The sequence below is a fragment of the Bos grunniens genome, chromosome 3 (assembly GCF_055505025.1).
Source record: "Bos grunniens cultivar Pamir isolate PY7600 chromosome 3, Bosgru_T2T1.0, whole genome shotgun sequence".
NCBI classification, from domain to species: domain Eukaryota; kingdom Metazoa; phylum Chordata; class Mammalia; order Artiodactyla; family Bovidae; genus Bos; species Bos grunniens.
This window is the reverse complement of record NC_141167.1, coordinates 92740004-92756795: the sequence shown is the minus strand read 5'-3', so window position 1 is coordinate 92756795 and position 16792 is coordinate 92740004. Positions and strand designations below refer to the sequence as shown.

At 39.7% G+C, this 16792-nt stretch overlaps 1 protein-coding gene across 6 annotated transcripts in view; it reads left to right on the top strand.

Annotated features, from left to right (window-relative positions):
- Positions 1-271: 271 nt before the first annotated feature.
- Positions 272-16792, top strand: part of DENND2C (DENN domain containing 2C) — a 93337-nt gene continuing 76816 nt past the window's right edge. For 3 of the 6 annotated variants that reach the window (XR_015160756.1, XM_086391988.1, XM_086391985.1), the window contains exon 1: positions 272-405. The gene's annotated coding sequence lies outside the window, so the exon portion shown is untranslated. The remainder of the gene's footprint in view (positions 406-16792) is intronic. The other 3 variants (XM_086391987.1, XM_086391984.1, XM_086391989.1) reach the window with 1 other exon arrangement.

Sequence of the window (16792 nt, the reverse complement as noted above, 5' to 3'; positions counted from 1 at the left end):
GCCGTGGAGCCTGTTGGACGGCAGGCACGGTGACTAAGGAACTTTGTCTAGAGGCTCGGCCGGACGACAGCCGTGGCTGCCGCTTGCCTGCCGGAGCGCAGCCTCTTGGAAACCAGGCTCCTGGGCAAGGTTCTGGCCCCGACACTGGACTCGAGCGGGGGCGGTTCCCCGCAGGAAGGTCCTCCGGCGGTGTCGGGGGCGGGTCCAAGGGCGGGTCCAAAGGTGAGGGGTGGGAACATGAGCCAATAAGAACAGGGCTTGGCCGGGCCGGGGCGGGGCCTGCGGCCGGGTCCGCGGGGGCGGGACAGAGCCCACCCCAAGTGGAACTCAGCAGACCTGGCGCCTCGGCTGAGAGGACTAAGCCCGGCTGCCCAGAGGCGGAGGCGGCCTCGAGGCCCAGCGCAGGTAAGAGCGGGGTGACCTGGGGCGGGTTGTGAGGCAGGGGCTTCGGCCCCTCGCAGCGGAGGGTGTCGCACGTTGGGAGCCGGGCCTTGGAGCGTTGGGAGCCGTCCGGTCGCAGAGCGGGAGCCGGCTGGCGGCGGTGTCGGCACCTCCCCGGCCTGGAGGGACTCACGAGCGTGCGGCCCCGCGCCCAGCGAACTCTGGATTTGGGAGCCCGCTGGTCGGCGGAGGCGGCTGTGATGGAGCCTGACTGAGGGTCTCCCCGCCGCTCACCTCGGGGCGCGGGGACCTTCGTCCGGGTGGCGCTCGGGGGCGCTCGGCAGTCCTGGGGAAGAAGCAGGGAGCTCTCCGCATTCAGGAGGAAACGCGGGGCTTTCGTCAGTATTAAGCCGCGACAGGCTGAGACGGTGGGTTTTTCAAACATTTTTGCTTTTCTGTGTTTTGAGCCTTAACAGAACCTGACGAGCACAGTAAAGTCGTCAAGTAGGATTTTGATTTAAAAAATCGGACAGTGGAACATCCAAGAGTTTCTAACTATTATAGTATGACAGAAGATGATCAGAATATGAGTCAGGGGCGGGAGTTTCGGCCAGGACCCACGTACCAGATGTGATACCTCGGTTAAAGTCGACTTTTCTGGGCCTCATTTCCTTAGCTGTAAAATCGGGATGCTTTTGCCAGGCGGTATTCTTAGGGTCAAATGAGATGAGTGAGAGTGTCCTATAAATGTTAGGTATTGTATATTCTGTGAAACAGCTATTAAGCGCCAGGCACATAGTAGGCTCTTTGTAAACCTTTACCCTAAAGCTAGCGGTTCACCTACGGTGTTTTAGATAAAGTCCTACATCTGGGTTTACTGTGTAAATTGTTTAAGCTCATTTTTTACAAATCACCATTGTTGGAAGTGTGGTCCATTTTTCATCAATTAATGAATTTTTCTAGAATGGCACGCTACACTGTTACTGAATCGTTTACCAAGAAGTTTGGTAGCAGTTAATCTGTGTCTTTGCTTTAGGTAAATAGTTGTAGTTTAAGTTACCTGGTAAAGTAAGCTAGGAGTATTGCTTCAAATCGAGACTTACATTAGCTTTTGTAAGATTTAAGTTGTCCAAAACAAAATATATTAATATATAGCTGCATTTTTTGGTACAGCTTTTATTATAGACATTTGCATTCTTTTCTGTGGGTTTGTGAATGTGTGAGGAGTTTTGGGGGAAGACTGGAAAGGAAAAAAGGAATAACAGTTTGTAACCAGCACACTTTGACTAGGGATAAATGTAGGCGTGTTCTGAAGTCGTTTCCCAGGCAGAAACCAGGAAATGTAGTAATTGTGTCCCTTGGCTTTTCATTAGTTTGTGTATGTGTGTTGATAGATTTTATTAAATAAGGATATAAAGGAAGAATATTATTTTTTCTGATGTGACAATAGGCAGTTTTCTAAAACTTGAAATTATATTTTATTTTGTTATTAAAATAATTTCTTAATTTCCTGGTGACTGTGCCCGGTCTTGCCTGCTGCACAGCTTTTTCTCTAGTTGCAGCAAGTGTGGGTTACTCTCTAGTTGCAGTGCCTGGGCTTCTCCTTTTGGTGGCTTCTCTTGTTATGGAGGACCAGCTCTAGATCGCACGGGCTTCAATAGTTGTGGCACATGGGCTCAACAGTTGCAGCTCCCAGATTCTAGAGCACAAGCTTAACAGTTGTGACACATGGGCTTTGTTGCTCCATGGCATGTGGGATCCTCCTGGATCAAGGATCGAACCCATGCCTTCTGCATTGGCAGGAAGATTCTTTACCACTGAGCCACCAGGGAAACCGTGGAAATTTTATTTTAAATGATCTGTAGTAAGTCTTGCATTATAGACAAGAATTTTAGATCACTGGGTACCAAGACCAAATTAAATGGAGAAGTAGAGGGAAAATTTCTAGTGAATATAATTTTTGTTTTGCTTTAACAGTTTTACATGTTTCAACAGTTCAGTGCAAGATGGATGTTTTGAAACACCAATTACAAGCATGTACTCCATATATAAGGTTTGCTGTGATTTCTAATCTGTTGATCTTGGCGGACTGAAATCTTATATTCACATTATTTATTAAGCATTAATATATTCTAAGGCACAGTTTTAGCACTTACGTTCCTATGTGGGCAGCTTCCCTGGTGGCCCAGTGGTAAAGAATATGCCTGCCAGTGCAGGAGACGTGGGTTCGATCCCTCGGTTGGGAAGATCCCCTGGAGAAGGAAATGGAAACCCACTCCAGTATTCTTGCCTGGGAAATCCCGTTGACAGAGGGCCTGGTGGGTGTCTGTCCATGGGATTACAGAAGAGTTGGACAGGACTTATGAACTAAACAACAATATCTGAGTCACCAGAGAAGCCACCTATACACTAATATAAGTGCTAAAACTGTGCATTGGAATGTATTAGGTGCTCAGTAAATAATGTGAGTATAAGGCTTCAGTCTGCCAAGATCAACAGACAGTAAAGAATCTGCCTGAAATGCAGCAGACCTGGGTTCAATCCATAAGTCGGGAAGTCAGTCTCTTCTTCCTTGAGAAGGGAATGGCTACCCACTCCAGTATTCTTGTCTGGATAATTCCATGAACAGAGGAGCCTGGCAGGCTACAGTCCATGGTGTTGCAAAGAGTTGGACCCAACTGAGAGACTAACAATTCTTGTATGGGCAGGATTTAATTCCTTCCGTCTAGGAGATTACATTTTACCCCATGCTGCTGCTTCTGTTAAGTCGCTTCAGTCATGTCCGACTCTGTACGACCCCATAGACGGCAGCTCACCAGGCTCCCCATCCCTGGGACTCTCCAGGCAGGAACGCTGGAGTGGGTTGCCGTTTCCTTCTCCAATGCACAAAAGTGAAAAGTGAAAGTGAGGTCGCTCAGTCATCTTAGCGACCCCATGGACTAAAGCCCTATAGGCTAGCATAAGTACAGAGAAAGTTGTTTAACAACTGATGATAAGGATAACATCAACCAGCATTTATTGGGATGTGCTTTGGGCTAGGCAGTGTTCTAAATTCTTACATGCATTAGCTTATTGAATCCTTAGAACCACCTTGAGGAGTGTTATTACTATGATCTCCTTTTTAAGCAACATAGAAATGTTGAATGACTTTCCCATATCAAACAGCCTATATGCCAGAGCTAGGTAGGATTCAGACAGACAGTTGGGCTCCAAAAATCCTGATCTTAGCCCTTTCACTATACTGAGTTTAGAATTCTGTGAGTGAGATACAAATGAAATCCAAGGAGTACTTAAAAGAAAGTTCTGTGAAGAACTTCTTCAAAAAGAAGGAAAGAGAGAGAGAAACTGATATTGCAAGGTATAGATGAAGGCATATCCAAGCTTCAACTTAATTATGCTTTATATATATATGAAAATTTTTTTTCCTGGTGAATGACATGAGATTCTTTTTGTTTTTTAGCTCTCTCAGTCACTCAATTACTGCAATTATGGCATTATCTTAATACTATGAGAGGTGATTATTTTTCAATAAGAAGTTTAAAATGTCCTTTTGCAGAGGATAAGTTAAATGTTAGAGTCAAGAAAATGTTTCCCTGACTTCAAGATGCTTATAACCAGACATGTAAATAAGTCCCTACAATTTCAGGGTGATAAGAGTTATAACAGTGATACATGCCATGTGGTGCTTAGTCGCTCAGTTGTGTCCCACTCTTTGCGACCCCATGGACTGTAGCCCACCAGGCTCCTCTGTCCATGGAATTCTCCAGGCAAGAATACTGGATTGGGTTGCCATACCCTCCTCCAGGGGATCCCAACCCAAGGATTCCCAAACCAGGGATTGAACCCAGGTCTCCTGCATTGCAGGCGGATTCTTTATTGTCTGAGCTACCATGGAAGCCCAAGAAAACTGGAGTGGGTAGCCTCTCCCTTCTCCAAGGGATCTTTCTGACCCCAGGAATTGAACCAGGGTCTCCTGCATTGCAGATGGATTCTTTACCAGGTGAGCTAGCAGGGAAGCCCATAACAGAGATATAGTTAAGAGTTTAATTGGATCATTGATGAGGGAAGATGATTCTATATATGGTAAGAGGAGGATTAGTGAGATGATACCATATTTGAATTTGGCTTTGAAGGATGAATAGGAGTTTGCTGAGTTAGGGAAGGAAACAGAAGATATGGATGCAAACCAGGAATATTAGGTGGAAGTATATGGTATGTTTCAGGAATGTGTTTTGGTCCACATTGTCACTAAACTTCAGAGTGTATAAAGATGAGGGATCGGGCTAAAAAAGATGGTGCCTGGAAATAAACTGGAAAAAACAAAAAGGTTGCAGAGCTTGGTTCCCAGTCATGTTAGGATTGCTGAAATTTCTAGAAATTAGGTTAAATATGGGATTTCAGTGCCTTTCGTTTGAAATAAAGAAGATTTTTTTCCTGTTTGACATAATCTTTCACTATAGAATATGATGTTAAAGGTGGTTTTAATACTTTGAAGTATAGGATGTGCTATAAAACAACATACAGATTAGGCATGTAAAAAGTTATGATTCAGAGAAAGAGAGTCTTCATTTGGTGAACGGCCTGTGTATCATGTTGAGGACTTTGGACTTGATTCTAAAGACAACGAGCCAGTGAGGGACTTTATGTAATTAGGAAAGATAACATGGCGGTGGTGTGATGTAGATGCTGGATTGGATGGAGAGGCAAAAGGTAGAGAGATAAGTTAGAAAGCCGGTGCTATTGAAATAGCTCAGATAAGAGAGGTTAAGAGCTGAGCAGGAAAATAGTAATAGGGATGAAAAGGAGAGGACAGATGATAAAAATATAGAATTTACAAGTGAATTTACCTGTGGAATTTACATTTGCAAACGTAGAATTTAAAAAGTGATTGGCTTTGAAGGTCAACAGAAAAGTGAAAACTTAGTTTCTCAGCTGGGAAACTGGATAGAAGAGCTTGATTTAATTTTTAATGGGAGGGGGAAGTTAATTGTTTAAGATTTGAACATGATGAGTTTGAGATGTCTATCGACCATCAGATAGAGATGGCAAGAGAGGATCAGAGCCCAGAGGGGAGGCTGAGATTGGAGATTCAGATTTAGGAGTTAGCCAGAGTGGGAATGGCAACCCACTCCAGTGTTCTTGCCTGGAGAATCCCAGGGACGGGGGAGCCTGGTGGGCTGCCGTCTATGGGGTCGCACAGAGTCGGACACGACTGAGCGACTTCACTTTCACTTTTCACTTTCATGCATGGAGAAGGAAATGGCAACCTACTCAAGTATTCTTGCCTGGAGAATCCCAGGGACGGGGGAGCCTGATGGGCTGCCATCTGTGGGGTCGCACAGAGTCGGACATGACTGAAGCAACTTAGCAGCAGCAGCAGCAGCAGAGTGGGAATTAAAGCCCTAAGAGCAGATGAAATTGCTCTGGGGCAGGGGCTGCAGGGTGGGGACACAAAGAATTTTGCTTTGTATGAATGGAAGGGATTATTCATTCATTTATACTTATTTTCTTATTAATTATGACTATAAAACAATTAAATGTGTTTTATTTGAAGATTAAATAGCTTTTACATCCAAGTGAATCCTGTTTTTTTAAAATTTCACTTGACAGTCATTCGTTTATTCCCAAAGTGTTTTGCCCAAACTATTATTGGAGTATCTCTTTGTGAAAAAAAAAAAAGGCAAATTCACAGCCAGTCAAGAAAGTAGATCCTCCTTATTATAGAGTTATTTTTCATCCTCTGTACTTTGTAATTCCATGCTTATACAGATGGAATTATAGTTCTGTATAAACTATAGCTTATATAGTTTAAGTTGGTTCCACTTCTGTTACTTCAACTTTAGGATGGTGCAAAATTGGTGCGTATTCAATAGAAACTATACTTGGAATTTTTCCTGGGCTAGCAGTATGCTTGTGACACCCTCTCCTAATGCTGGGCAGAGGCAGGGAGTCAGCTCCTAGTCAGCCACACAATCAGAAGGACAACGAACTGATGCACTTATAACCATTTAGTACCCATACAACCATTCTCTTTTTCACTTCCAGTTCAGTAGTCAATAAACAACATGAGATATTAACATTTTATTTTAAAATGGGCTTTTATCAGATCTTCCTGAACTTACTTACTGTGGGGTTATGTTCTGATAAACTCATGATAAGGTAAAAATATCAAAAGTCGATATTTGGTAGGTTAGTACATCTAACCTACCAAACACTGTAGCTTAGCTTCAGTTCAGTTCAGTGTTAGTCGCTCAGTCGTGTCTGACTCTTTGCAATCCCATGGATTGTAGCCTGCCAGGCCCCTCTGTCCACAGAATTCTCCAGGCAAGAATACTGAAGTGGGTTGCCATTCCCTTCTCCAGGGCATCTTCCCGACCTAGGTATCCAGCCCGAGTCTCCCACATTGCAGGCAGATTCTTTACTATCTATCTTAAATGTGCTCAGAACTCCTACTTTAGCCCCAAATTAGGCAAAATCATCTAACACAAGACCTATTTAAAAAAAAAAAAAAAGACCTATTTCATAATACACTATTATTTCATGTAGTTTATTAAATACTGTATATGAAAAACAGAATGACTATATATACAGAGAGGTTGTGAGTGTATTGGATTTTCAGCCTTATGATCCTGTGGATCCTATGGCCTGCTGGGAGCTGCAGCCCTGCCCAGCATGATGAGTATCACACTGCAGTCACTGCCCCTGGAAGTTTGTACACTATCAGAATCAAAAATACATTTGAAAATATTTTTCTGTATTCAGTACTCCTTATTGAGCCAGTAAAATGGCAATCTTTTTCCTCAGTGAAAGTGAGGACATTGAAAGCTGGGTGGAATAAAAGACCAAAATTGGAAGTGTCCTGCACTGGTTCCCAGAGGATTGGACAAGATGGAATCTTTTGTCTTTTTTCTCTTAAAGCTGCATGAATAATTTTTCTCCTAAGGAAAAGGAAACATGAAATTTTTCTTCACTTCAGGGACATTAAACCGGATTATAAGATTCAAGAATTAAAAATAATGGTGAGATAAGAGAAAGAAGTTCAAAGGACTTACTTTTTCACATTTGGCATCTGAGATGTTTCTCTTGCACCTCATGTTTTTGAGGAGGAAATTTATATTTTTTTGCTTATAAATCTTAAGATTCCTGGTTAGGAACCTGAAAGTATAATTTTAACATTCAGTTCAGGCAGTATTAATCCATTTATATCAGTTATATATTTTATTTATGCTCTCCTGTATTTCTTTAAGTTAGATTTCTGACATTCATGGTTTTCATAGCAGAGATAAATGTTTATAACAGAGGACATGGGGGACAATTACTAGTTTTACTTCGAAGTTTAAATTCATAAAAGTGACATATTTGTAATTTTTTTTTCTTGTTTGGATGTTAATGTTAGAGGATAGTTTTGAGGAGGGTGAGATTTATTCTTGGTGCTGCTTAAAAGAAGTGTGTTTTTTTTCTTTCTCTCTCTCTTTTTCTCCATTAGAGTGAAAAAAAACAAAACAGTCCAACTGTCTAGGATATTTTTGAGTTGGTTACTTAGCAATATGAAGCATAATTTTGTATTTAAATATTTATCTGTATTCTTTGATACTCTGATTAAATAAAAGTCTATTAAGGCTGATGATATTAGAGCCTGCTGGGAGGAAATGACACAGCCTGGTTTTCAACAATATTTACTGCAAATCATCTTTTCCCTGGTACCTACTTAAACTGTAAGGGGTACCATGGAACAAAAGAGCAATATTATGTGAATTAGAGTGATGGTCAGTTTGGTGATGATCGTAATGCAATGGTTATTGCACAGTTAATTTATATTAATGTAATTAAAGGTCAAGCAGAATGTAGCAGGATTTTCTTTGCTGTTGGTAACAATGGTGAGACTCTAAGTTTTATTTATTAACTTTAAATAAGTTCTTCAAGTGTGATGTTTTTGAGTTCAGTGATAATTGTTGTTCAAAAAGAAATTAGACCAATTTGCCCTCTAAATGTACTGTCTAATTATTAGGAGAAAAAAGCAAGCATAAAACAAAAAAATCCAAGGCTTGCTGCATCTGGAAGTACAAAAATGTTGAGGAAAGGGTGACTCAAGAAAAAGTATAAGATATCTTACATGAAGATCTTCTCTTTCACGAAGATAATTTTTAAAACGGGTTTATCAAATGTGCAAAACCACATGAAAATGACTCCATGTATTTGTGTTAATGTTGCAAATGAAAGTTATGATCTTTAACAATGAACAGATTTTTGGAAGCAGCATTCTGGACTTTTCAGTAACCTTTTCAAAGAAAGAAAAGTATATAAAACTATGTCAATTTCCTTTTTATTTCAGTTTCATTGTTATTTTATTTAGTTGCATTATCAGTGGCATGAGAGAAAAAGTGCTACACATTTATTGAAAAAAGTTTTTGTTTAAAATGCATGGATGAAAAATAATGCATGGATGTTACATGTATGATGTTTGGTGTTTAGTTGGTGGAAAATCAAAAACTGCACCTTTTCATATTGACGTATCTCTGTTCTATCATTATTGGACATTTCAATAGTGCTTATAAGGTGGCTACAATCTGATACAGACTTTACAATCCAAATTGATGGGATCTCTATTATAAGTTTCTAATATAATATTATTTTAAAAATACTTTTAAGTAGTAGAATCTCAAAAGCGACAGAATGATCTCTCTTCGTTTCCAAGGCAAACCATTCACTATTACAGTAATCTAAATCTATGCCCCAACCAAATGCCAAAGAAGCTGAAGTTGAACAGTTCTGTGAAGACCTACAAGATATTCTAGAACTAATGCCCCCAAAAGACCTCTTTTCATTATAGGGGACTGGAATGCAAAAGTAGGAAGTCAAGAGATACCTGGAATAACAGGCAAATTTGGCCTTGGAGTACAAAATGAAGCAGGGCAAAGGCTAACAGAGTTTTGCCAAGAGAACACACTGGTCATAGCAAACACCCTCTTCCACCAACACAAGAGAAGACTCTACACATGGACATCACCACATGGTCAATATTGAAATCAGATTGATTATATTCTTTGCAGCCAAAGATGGAGAAGCTCTATACAGTCAGCAAAAGCAAGACCGGGAGCCAACTGTGGCTCAGATCATGAACTCCTTATTGCCAAATTCAGACTTAAATTGAACAAAGTAGTGAAAACTACTAGACCATTCAGGTATGACCTAAATCAAATCCCTTACGATTTATACAGTGGAAGTGACAAATAAATTCAAGGGATTAGATTTGATAGACAGAGTGACTGAAGAACTATGGACAGAGGTTTGTAACATTGTACATTTGCCCAGGAAAAAGAAATGCTAAAAGGCAAAATGGTTGTTTGAGGAGGCCTCACAAATAGCTGAGAAAAGAAAAGAAGGTAAAGGCAAAGGAGAAAAGGAAAGATATTCCCATTTGAATGCAGAGTTCCAAAGACTAGCAAGGAGATAAGAAAGCCTTCCTCAGTGATCAATACAAAGAAATAGAGGAAAACAATAGAATGGGAAAGACTAGAGATATCTTCAAGAAAATTAGAGATACCAAGGGAACATTTCATGCAAAGATGGGCACAATAAAGGACAGAAATGGTATGGACCTAACAGAAACAGAAGATATTAAGAAGAGGTGGCAAGAATACACAGAACTATGCAAAAAAGATCTTCATGACCCAAATAACCACGATGGTGTGGTTACTCACCTAGAGCCAGACATCCTGGAAGGCGAAGTCAAGTGGGTCTTAGGAAACATCACTAAGAATAAAGCTAGTGGAGGTGATGGAATTCCAATTGAGCTATTTCAGATCCTGAAAGATGATGCTGTGAAAGTGCTACACTCAATATGCCAGCAAATTTGAAAAACTCAGCAGTGGCCACAGGACTGGAAAAGGTCAGTTTTCATTCCAGTTCCAAAGAAAGGTAGTTCCAAAGAATGTTCAAACTACCACACAATTGCACTCATCTCACAGACTGGCAAAGTGATGCTCAAAATTCTCCAAGCCAGGCTTCAACAGTACGTGTACTGTGAACTTCCAAATGTTCAAGCTGGCTTTAGAAAGGGCAGAGGAACCAGAGATCAAATTGCCAACATCTGCTGAATCATCAAAAAAGCAAGAGAGTTCCAGAAAAACATCTACTTCTGCCTTATTGACTATGCCAAAGCCTTTGACTGTGTGGATCACAACAAACTGTGGAAAATTCTTCAAGAGATGGAAATACCAGACCACCTTACCTGCCTCCTGAGAAATCTGTATGCAGGTCAAGAAGCAACAGTTAGAACTGGACATGGAACAACAGACTGGTTCCAAATAGGGAAAGGAGTACGTCAAGGCTGTATATTGTCACCCTGCTTATTTAACTTATATGCATAGTACATAATGTACTGGGCTGAAATGCTGGACTGGATGAAGTGCGAGCTGAAATCAAGATTGCTGGGAGAAATATCAATAACCTCAGATATGCAGATGACACCACCCTTATGGTAGAATCAAAGAACTAAAGAGCCTCTTGATGAAAGTGAAAGAGGAGAGTGAAAAAGCTGACTTAAAACTCAGCATTCAAAAACCTAAGATCATGGCATCCAGTCCCATCACTTCATGTCATATAGTTGGGCAAACAATTGAAATAGTGACAGACTTTATTTTCTTGGGCTCCAAAATCACTGCAGATGGTGACTGCAGACATGAAATTAAAAGATGCTTGCTCCTTGGAAGAAAGCTATGACCAACCTAGACAGCATTTTAAAAGGCAGAGACATTACTTTGCCAACAAAGGTCCATCTAGTCAATGCTGTGGTTTTTCCAGTAGTCATGTATGGATGTGATAATTGGACTATAAAGAAAGCTGAGCACCAAAGAATTGATGCTTTTGAACTGTGGTGTTGGAGAAGACTTTTGAGAGTCCCTTCGACTGCAAGGAGATCCAACCAGTCCATTCTAAAGGAAATCAGTCCTGAATATTCATTGGAAGGACTGATGCTGAAGCTGAAGTTCCAATACTTTGGCCACCTGTTGCGAAGAACTAACTCATTGGAAAAGACCCTGATGCTGGGAAAGATTGAAGGCAGGAGAAGAAGGGAACAAAAGAGGATGAGATGGATGGCATCCACCGACTTGATAGACATGAGTTTGAGCAAACTCTGGCAGTTGGTGATGGACAGGGAAGCCTGGCATGCTGCAGTCCATGGGGTCGCAAAGAGTCAGACACGACTGAGCGACTGAACTGAAGTAAAGTAGTAGAATTGCAAATATGGTTAGAAAACATAGAAGAATTATTTTAAACATTGTTTGAAGCTACTGATAATAGTGCTTTCTCCCACCCCCAAAGATCCACACTTTATGTTTTATTATTTCCTCACAGCACCCTCCCAACACTCAAGCAAAGGGAGGAAGGGAGAGACAGAGACAGTGATAGACAGAGATGGACATAGAGACAACAGCCAAAGCAGCACAGCTGACAGTGCAGGCATCCTCCTCCTTTCTTCTGAATGTCCAGGGCAGCTGTTTTCCTGGTCTCCTTGAAGCTTGAGGCAAAAGCAGTAGACTGATCATGAGTGAGCATACTGCTCAGCAGATCATCACTGGACTCTTGTTTCTGTCTCATTTGTTCTAAGTACTTAAGAGTCCTCTCTGGAATCACTGTTTTATGTATACAGAGCTTTGGTATATGCGGAAAACTCTCCGAATCTCTTGGATATATTGAAAAACATTGCAAGTTATTCATTATTGTAAAGGAGACTTGCTGAGTAGCCAAGATTTTTAAATGTATTATTCAGAGCTAATTGTACCCATTCCCTGGGTGTACCCACTCATCCTAACAGCAGAGTTTGATAGATGTTAAGAGATAAAGAGCTGAGCAGATTGTATGGATCTAGAATTTTTCTAGTTGAAAGACATTCTCATTTGGCAGATGTTTTCCAATATTTTTGGATAACAAAATTGCATATTTAGCTGATATTTTTGGCAACCTAGTGAACTAAATTGGAAGCTCTATATCTCAGGGTTCCAAAACATTGTTTTTGCAGGTACTACTCTTGCTATTTTACTCTTTCAAACATGTTGCTACATCTGAAAGAGAGCATTATCTCTGAAAAAAACTTGAACAAAATAAAATGTAGAGATATTATAAAATTTTCTATTGTCTCCAGACTTTTAATTATTATTTTCCTGAGGGGAAGTTTAAAACGTTGAAGAAAAACATTTGGCTGAAAGATCCATTTGCCCTGCATCAATAGAGTTCAGTATCGTGCATCGAACCTGGACTGGCATCTTGTTTCATACATGATATTTTACATGTTGCAATGCCATTCTCCCAAATCTTCCCACCCTCTCCCTCTCCCACAGAGTCCATAAGACTGTTCTATACATCACTGTCTCTTTTGCTGTCTCGTTCACAGGGTTATTGTTACCATCTTTCTAAATTCCATATATATGCGTTAGTATACTGTATTGGTGTTTTTCCTTCTGGCTTACTTCACTCTGTATAATAGGCTCCAGTTTCATCCACCTCCTTAGAACTGATTCAAATGTATTCTTTTTAATTGCTGAGTAATACTCCATTGTGTATGTGTACCACTGGGACGACCCAGAGGGATGGTATGGGGAGGGAGGAGGGAGGAGGGTTCAGGATGGGGAACACATGTATACCTGTGGTGGATTCATTTTGATATTTGGCAAAACTAATACAATTATGTAAAGTTTAAAAATTAAATAAAATTAAAAAAAATAAATAAATAAAAAGCAAAAAAAAAAAAAAAAACTACAATAAAAAAAAAAATTGAGTTCAACGTGTATTCCAAGGAGAAAAGGAATTCTTACAGCTTAGTTCTTAATGTACTCTGAAGTGGTTATGAATAATACTGCTGACCATCATTTTGTATTAAGACCAAAGAATTTCCGTTACTAAATAGAATAAGTTCAGTACTATTTTTACCTTTCACAACAACTTATTGTTTCATCTAGGGTTTTCAACCCTGACCCAATTTCAAGCAAGCGTACCAGACTCTGTTGTGAACCTGCTAAGTATGTAACATGGTCCTTGTGTTTTGCAGACTGGAATTAGTTTATGAACAGGAAAGGTCACTCACTGCATTACGTAGACTCTTTTCTGATTTTAATGTTTATATTGTGTATTAATTTTTGAATTTTAAATGTATTTAAATAATGATCAAATAATATTTGATGGTAACTTTATGTTTTACTTTATCATATGTAATAAGGTTAATTGTTTTGTGAAACCTGTTTCAGCTGTGTGTGTGCATGTTTTGTGACTCAAATGTATTTCTTACCATGGGTTTTGATGAAAAGCCATGGTGATAACTTCTTTGCACACCAAGAAGCAAGGTATTTTGCCTGCTGGATTAATTGCTAGTTTTCCTATCTTTGACTCCAGTTTGCTTTGTTCACTCTTGTGCCCAGGTTTAGGACACAGATGAACAATCATGTAGGCCAGGCCCTCTATGAATCATGTTTCCAACTTCAATTGAATATACTACCATTAATCTATTAATTACTGAGATTGTTGTTGAGCAGCTCTTAAAATTTTTATCCTCAAGTAAATGGGCTTTTTCTCTAAATCTTAATATGGTGTTTGTAATTTTTATAGGTTAAAGTTATATAATACGACCTTAACTAATTTGGCTTGGGTTTTGTACTGTGCTGTGCTCTGCTTAGTCCCTCAGTCATGTCCAAGTCTTTGCGACTCCATGGACTGTAGCCTGCCAGGCTCCTCTGTCCATGGGGATTCTCCAGGCAAGAATACTAGAGTGGGTTATCAGGCCCTTCTCCAGGGGATCTTCCCAACCCAGGATCGAACCCAGGTCTCCTGCATTGCAGGTGGATTCTTTACCAGCTGAGCTACCAGGGAAGCCTGGTTTGGGTCTTAAGCATATACAAACCTTATCTTTTTTCCAGTTCCATAAGAAGTGTCATCTTTCTCAAACTCCTGACACCTCTTTTTTCCATGTGACTTAACTTTTCACTCCCTCTTCCTTGTGCTTATTATATCCTTCATTAATTGTTTGCCACAGTTTTGAAATACATAGTTTTTCTCCTGAACTTTAAAGCATTGTATTTATTTATTTTTATTGGAATATAATTGCTTTACAATGTTGTATTAATATCTGCTGTACAGTGAAATGAATCAGCTATAAGTACACATATATCCCCTCCCTCGTGGCCCTCCCTCCCATCCCTACCCCTATGCCGCTCATCTAAGTCGTCACAGAGCTCCGAGTTGAGCTCCCTGTGCCATAATGTCTGTCTGACACATGATGTGTATGTATGTCAGTCCTAACCTCCCAGTTCACCCCAGCCTCCCCTTCCCCATCTTGTGTCCACATGTCCATTTCTCTACGTCTGCATCTCTGTTTCTGCCCTGGAAATAGGTTTGTCTGTACTGTTTTTCCAGATTCCACGTATAAAAGCGTTGTATTTAAAATTGCTTCTCTTTTTTGACCTTACTCTTCTTCATATTGACTTTACAATAAATGTTGTGTTCATACTTGACCCCTTTTCTTCCTAATTTTCTCCCTAAGCTTTAGCTGTTATCTCTGTCCTCACTGCCCTTTTGGCATTTATTTAATGTCCTGTTACCAGATACAAGGACGCTTTCTTAGTCTTCATTCTCCTTACCTTTCTTTTCTTTGTAGGACCTTTTCCTTTAATGATTATCCATGATTCATATTTTCCTGGTTCTGTTACCACTCACTACTCTTTTTTCCACTCTTTATCTGATTCTCCCTTTTCTTTTCATCTGTGGTCCCTAATAATGATTAATGTTCTCAAAGGTTTAGTTGCTAATTCTTTGCCTTTTAAAACTCTCTGCTTATGTAATGTATATGTAACTAACTATATGTCTTCTTGCTTTTTTTCTCCAAGATGTCTATTTTAAACTTTCTTTACTTTCCTTAACCCTTTGACTTTTCTCTCACTTTACTCTCAGTGAATAATTGTACATTATTATTTCAAAGAGAAAACAGAATCCATTAGGGGCACGTTAATAAGCATGCAGACCCCAAACTTGTAAATGTACCTGTGTCCTTACCTTTCCTTCCTAATTACCTTCTGTCCCAGTGGAAGAGCTGTCCCTCTTCCTGTCAGATGCTGATTCCTCCAGTTCCATTTGGAGGTCTGTGCCTTCTCTCCCATTTGGGGTTTGCTTTCTACCTTTATTTCTTCTCTTTTCTACCAACTCCTTCCCACCAATGTTTAAACAAGCATTTTAAGAAAGGTATTTTCTTTCTTTAAAAAAAAAAAACAAACAAACTTCCCTGGACCCCATGTTCCTGTCTAGCCACTACTCTGATGTCCACTTGCCTACCTGGATGAACTCCTTGAAAGCGTTTTCTACAGGTGCTGTTTCCATTTGTTCTTTCCCATCAGCTTCTCAATTCACTGTGCTCTTCCTTCAGTCTTTTCCATGCCACTGAACCTGCTCTTGCCAATGTCCTAAGGACCAGTAGACACTCAAGTCTTTACCTTATTTAACTTTTGATGGCACATCAGCCACTGCTGACCTTTCTTTTCTGTTTGAAAGGTTTTCTTCCTTTGGATCCCATGATTCCACATACCCCATGTATTTTTCTCTCTTCTCTTATCTATTTTTATGACTTAAATGGCTATCTGTGATAGAAGAGGTCTGACCCTGAATGTTCTACAACTGACCTGTTTTGGATTAGTAATGTTTTTGCAGTTTATAAAGCCTAACTCTTAACAGAGTATGGTGATCTATGAAAGTCATTTTAAAGTAAAATATATATAGTTATTTAGTAATAAAGGATTTGTGACATGATATGGTAAAAAACACATTTATTTTTTAAAACTTAACTATTGTTCTTTTTTATTTCCCACAATGCCTTTTATGAAGTGATTGCTCAGAACGAACAAGTGCTATATGAGTAATTTATATTTATTTTTTAAAATTAGATAGCCAAAAGAAAACTCAGCCATAGTGCTAATACCCAGAGATAATCACTGTTACATTTTGGTATATATACATATTTATTTTAAATTTTATTTATTTATACATATAGTTTTGTGGTTTTTTTTTTTTTTTGGCCACAACACATGGCTTGTGGGATCTTATTCCCCCAACCTGGAATTGAACCCAAGCCCTCTGCACTGAAAGTGGGGAGTTCAAACTACTGGACTTCCAGGGAATTTTTGAGTAACTTATGCTACACAGTGTTTTATAACGTTCTTCTTTTACTATGAACATGTTATGACTTCATAATATTTCATTATACTAGAGACCTCTTCAAGAAAATCAGAAATATCAAAGGAACATTTCATGCAAAGATGGGCTCAATAAAGGACAGAAATGGTATGGACCTAACAGAAGAAGAAGATATTAAGATAGAGGTGGTAAAAATACACAGAATTTTTGGTTCACACAATATGTGAACCGTGAACTT